Below are 5763 nucleotides of genomic sequence, written 5' to 3' on the forward strand. Positions count from 1 at the left end.
ATTAAATAAATATTCCCTTGAAATGCCTAGTTTTATTGAAGTATCCATTGGAACTGGAATTGAAAAAAGAAGATAAAATACATTTCATTTTGGTTTTTAAAAAAGCAAAAGTTTTGAAAGAAAGTTACTCTATTCTGAAGCTTTCCAGCACATTCTTCATTACTGTCCTGTCAGGTGGAAGTGTATGTCTCAAGGGAAATAAGAGCAAAGGATTTAAAGCTGGATTATAAATAATAAGTCTAAATTCTGGAAATACTTTAAAAATAAGAAAAAAATTAAAATGAAACCAAGGTAAGGGAAAGAATGTCAATATCTCAAACACCTACCTATGGAAGTAATGAGTTTAACCTGTCTTTTCCAAAGTATTCCTTGAAGAGATTTAAAACCTTGTACCTTTGTTTTATTTCCAAGCAATTCTATTTGGAATTTGGCATTGAAAATACAGCACTAAGGGATTAAAAGAAGTAATGATGCCAGTGTTATTTAAAAAGAAAAATCTGAAGAAGGAATTTAGTAGTGTTTTGTGGAAAAAGACGAGCTTAACAGACTACAGAACTAACAAATTGGCTAATTTGTGCAAGTTACTCTCCTGCTATACACAATGAAAATACTAAAAACCTGCTTACACGATCATTCCACAGAGCAGATGAAATGATGTATATTAAATACCTGGTATTGTAATATAAGCGCAGCAATTGTTAGTTTCTTAAACTTTTCACTGAAAAATATCATCTTTGCTTGCCATTTTTATAACAAATAAAAGGTATAGAATCTAATATACAATTTTTTTTGTATTTGATTAATTATAAAAGTAGGTATAAATGTCATAATTCTTTATTTAGCTAAAGTATACTCTACTTTATTTTACTTATTATTTCCTAGGATTTTAATAAGGACACCTGTGATTCAACATGTCTTTTATAACTGAATTTTCCATGGTAGATGCAGTTTTGTGTTTTCTTTTACATTATGTATTCAAATTAGAGTTTTGATATCCTTAGGTGTGCTTTTTTTTTACTATAAATAATTTTTTTATTTAGTCATTTTTGTTTACAATTGAAACTCTGGGGATTCAAAATCACCATCTTTGCCCATGAGCTTCTTATACACACCAAGAAAAGTTCCAACCTTGTGTTCTGCATTGTTCTGTTGTGCTTTGTCCAAATGAATCTTCATAAGTTGGCTGCCATCCAGTTTTACACAGATTCTCTTGTCCACAATTACACTGGGGAAGCCAAGTCTTCACGGATTGCATCGTGGGTGGCTGGCGGTCAGGGGATGGCTCCTGAGACCTTTTGCTTATTTTTTGTATGCTTTTTCAAATTGCTTTAGGCAGAATTTGCCTCTGAGCAACAAAGGCAATGTGTTTTCCACTCATCTTTTTCTCCAGTTCATGTACTAGCCTGACTTGAATGTTCTGGAGAGACTTTAGTTGAGGACCGGGAATAAAGATTATAATAGCTTTCTGACAACCATCAACCTCAATTTCCTTGGCTGCAGTTATATTCGGCTCCGTCAACTGAGGTCCAAGTTCATCTCCAGCTCAAGCAGGACTTAAAAAACGCCAGACTCAAATTCATCAGGCTCTTTGCCGTTGGACTTCACGGCCTTAACACTTGATCTGAACATGGCCTTTTTGTTGCTGAGGACCAGCATAGGAACAGTCTTAGGTGTGCTTTTGAAAACCAAGGAGGAAAAAAAAAAAAAACTTGTATAAAGTCATCATTTCTATTTCTTCTATATATTTTAGGTATCACGACCATATAAATTAGGAACTTAATAAATAAACTGAATAAATACCTGTTTGGTTTTAAAATATGGGTGCGAAATGTAGTTGAGCGGGCCAAAGATCCCTAGATCCTAAGAAATGACAATCCTGGGTTAAGGTAAAAAGGATGCTGTCTTTACACTTGCACCATTTTCTTCGTAGCTAAAGGGTTTTCCGGGGATTCTGCTGTTGGATATAAGCCCAGGTCACTCCTGGCAGCTGCCCCATGACAGGGGCAGCAGCTGGTTCATATGCTTATGTATTGATTATCTTCCAGATGGAGTGAAAAGATGAAGTGATTATGAATTATCACAGAAAATTAGGTTTTAGGTTTCCACAACATGACGAAAACAAACTCCAAACCATAAAGCATTTCTTAATTAAAATGATTAAGGATTTGTCTTTCATTGGATATCAGTGATGTACACATTTTTAAAGAAAATCTCAAGTCCTGTTGCTATACAATTTTTAAAAAACTATTCGGTGCTATGAAATTAAGTTGAGCTCTCTGTCAATCCTTGTGAAGATATGACAGATGGCCATTCAGATTCCTCCTGTCCCTGAAAGTCCTGTGATTCCGTCTGTACTTGACCAGACACAAAATTTACTGCCCGAAAGCTTCACTGAAAAGAAGAACATTACCTCAGATTCTCTCAGTACGTAACTACTTGCTTAGAGTCTTAATCATTGCACACCCGCACAGAATTGTCTCAGTAAATACGTAAACATGTTATTGAATGGAAGCAGAGAAATTGCGAATATATATTAGCTTTATAATTTTTTAAATAGCTTATCATTCTATTCAAAGTTTTATTCACATATATATTGATTCAATAAGGTGAGGACTGTTTACTCTGTAACCAATGCTAGAAGAAGGTACTTTGGGAGCAAAAGTCAGATAAAGCACTGGAAGAAATTCACTATTTTTGGAAGTAAAACATGCAAACATAATACAAGATGACACCAATTATGAAGCAGAATATAAGAACCGCATTACTGCTGTTGGTTTTAGGTGCCAGTGGAGTCAGAACGACTCATAGAGACCCTGTGTACAACAGAGCGAAACACTGCCGGGTCCTGTGCCATCCTTACAATTGCCGTTACGCTTGAAACTTTTGTTGCAGTCACTGTGTCAATCCATCTGGTTGAGGGTCTTCCTCTTTTTCTCTGACCCTCTACTTTACCAAGCATAATGTCCTTCTCGTGGGACTGGTCCCTCCTGATAACATGTCCAAAGTACATGAGATAAAGTCTCACCATCCTCTCTTCCAAGGAACAGTTTGGCTGTACTTCTTCCAAGACAGATTTGTTTATCATTTGCTTAAAGTATGTCGGTGATCAGGATGTAGTACCTAATTCAGAAAGGATTTCTCAGGAAAAGAGAGATTAATATGAGGAAGCAGAGAGGGAAGAAGCACAGGATACTTCTCCAGTTTCATTTGACTAAGTCACACTCTTCATTCATTTATCGCCTAACTTCTATGAGAAGTCAGGAAATATGTTTCAAAAACATTTTAAAAAATAAACATCCTTGTTTTGTGAATATGCAGTTTAAAAAAATCACCCAGTCGATACTTAATATATGAAAGACTTGTTGTCAGGTGCCATCTAGTTGGCTCTATGTCTAGGACCATATGTATAAGAGAACAAAATGTGCCCAGTCCTGCACCATCCTCACAACGGTCACTATATTTGAGCCCATTGTAGAGCTACTGTCTCAGTCCATCTCGTTGAGAGTCTTCCTCTTTTCACTGACCTTTTACATTATGAAGCATGATATCCTTCTTCAGAGACTGGAGTATGACAGACTAGGTCCAGTGAACATAAAGATAAATAAGACACGATTTCTCCCTTTGAGAACTTATGATCTGATTGCTGAAAAAGCTATATAAATTAATAGGCTTAGTGCTAGTGCTAAAAATATAAATATTTAGTATTATACATGTTAATGTGTATATATAGTCCTGTAACTATTTATATGTAAATATTATGGCTACATTGTCTCAGATTTCCTAACTACATAATTACTTGCTGAGAGTCATGATTATAACAAACACATAGGGTCTCCATGAGCTAGAATTGACTCAATGGGAACCAACAACAATAATCCAGTATTTTCTCAATAATGACTTTAAAAATGTCACTGAATGGAATCAGGAACCTTACAAATGCACATTAGCTTGTTCAGGTCACTTCCTTATGAATAGGGCTTTCTTATCTTGTTGACCAGATTCCAAAGCCACATAAGATGATACAAGATAAAATTAGTATTCTACTCTATTCCATTTTAATTTTTGCATAAAAATATAGACCAAGTTTCATAAGCTGGACAGGGATTAATTATTCTAACTATAGTGGATCTTCCTGGTGAAAAATAACCCTCAGTTACAAAGATAATTTCAGACCACCATTCTTTTAAAAGCATTTAGGATTTTCAATTCAGGTGAAAACAATGCTTGCTGTTCTTACTTATGTGTTTATGTATACACATACATTTTATGCCATTACCACCAAGCAGTGATGTACTGATTGTAGAAAATTACATGCAATTCAAAGAGCTTTGTTTAATAAACTTGGCTAGCATTGGTTCCATGAAAGGTAATAAATAGACCATGGTAAATAAGTTTTACAGGTAGATTTTATCAACGACTTGTTCTGCTTTAGGAAAATCTAGTTGTTATTACATTTCTCTTAGATAACAGGGCCATCCCAATAAGATGTTTTTCTCTTGCTTCCCAGGCAAGAGAGTCCCCGTAGGTAGGCAAAAAAATCTTTTTAGAGTCTACTTCAGATTCTGTCATACTTTGAGTAAAAACTATGGCTATACTCTCACTGCTCTAAAATCTAGTTCACGTCCCTAATCATGGCTGACAAGGTTCTCATCTGGCCTTATTTTCCCTTTTCACCTTTGGACTCTTGCTCCTTCAATGTGAAACCCCAGAAAGAAATTAGTTCCTTTCCCTGGTTTCTTCCATCTCTGGGTCCTTCCCATCATTCTCTAAGCCTTCAATACTTTCTTCTTCTTTATTTCTTATCCTTCGTAGTCCAGCTGTATGTATCACTTTTTACACAAGCCTTCTCTAATTCACCCAAGTCCGTTTCAAGTACACTTCCTTAGTGTTCCTCTTGCCTAGGAGCTATCACACCTCATTGTGTTTTGTGCTTACTTCTTGTATCTCCACCTAGAAAATAAACTCCATGAAAGCTGTGAACTTGGAGTTTTTAAATACCTGTACTAAACAAAAATATCAACACAAAATATAAGCAGAACTTACATTAAGTGTACAGGTTTTTTAAAATGTCCCTATTTTGGTAGACTCCTATGGCTATTGCAAACACACCAGAGAAGGGGAAGAATCTTATCAGAGCATATCCTAGTAGAAAAACATTTCAGAGATGAAACAGATTATACCACATTTGCCATTTTATATATTCAGATATAAAACTACAAAAGTGTCATATACTTGGCTGGATGTTATAGTTTCTTTAGCTAGCTGTTGGTCAGGCTATAAACCTAATTGATTGTTTTAAGTCAACTTCATTGTTATTTTGATATTCCAATAAATTCTCTGTGCCTTAGAGTGATGCATGGCATGCAATAAGATAAAATTCAAAAATAAGGAAACTAGGGAGTAAAATAATAAGGGTAGAGGGAGGGATAAGGAGTGGAGCTTAGTAGTGTCAGAACACAATCTGAAAGCGGTGAAAACAAATACCATTACTTGAGGTGAATAAAGTGTCTGGCTATCAGATTTCCAGCTGGAAAAGCAGAAAGAGAATTATCATTCATAATAAAATTCTTAGTGTCAATTTAATTCTGAATGTGAATTTCTCAACAGCATTGTTTTTCGGAATGGTTTCTCATGTACATGACACTTTAGAATTTTGAAAATATACACCACAACATTCTTAAAATAAAGGCATTACTAAGTTTCAGAGGCTAGCTGCATAATGTCATGCAGAGTTTGGGAAACAAAGGGCCTAAGTAAGTATCT

General features: G+C 35.2%; 1 pseudogene; it reads right to left on the reverse strand.

The window, feature by feature from the left end:
* Positions 1–1050: 1050 nt before the first annotated feature.
* Positions 1051–1629, reverse strand: LOC126058022 (40S ribosomal protein S7-like; annotated as a pseudogene).
* Between the last annotated feature and the right edge of the window lie 4134 nt (positions 1630–5763).

Source organism: Elephas maximus, chromosome 14, assembly GCF_024166365.1.
Source record: "Elephas maximus indicus isolate mEleMax1 chromosome 14, mEleMax1 primary haplotype, whole genome shotgun sequence".
In the NCBI taxonomy this organism is placed as follows: Eukaryota; Metazoa; Chordata; class Mammalia; order Proboscidea; family Elephantidae; genus Elephas; species Elephas maximus.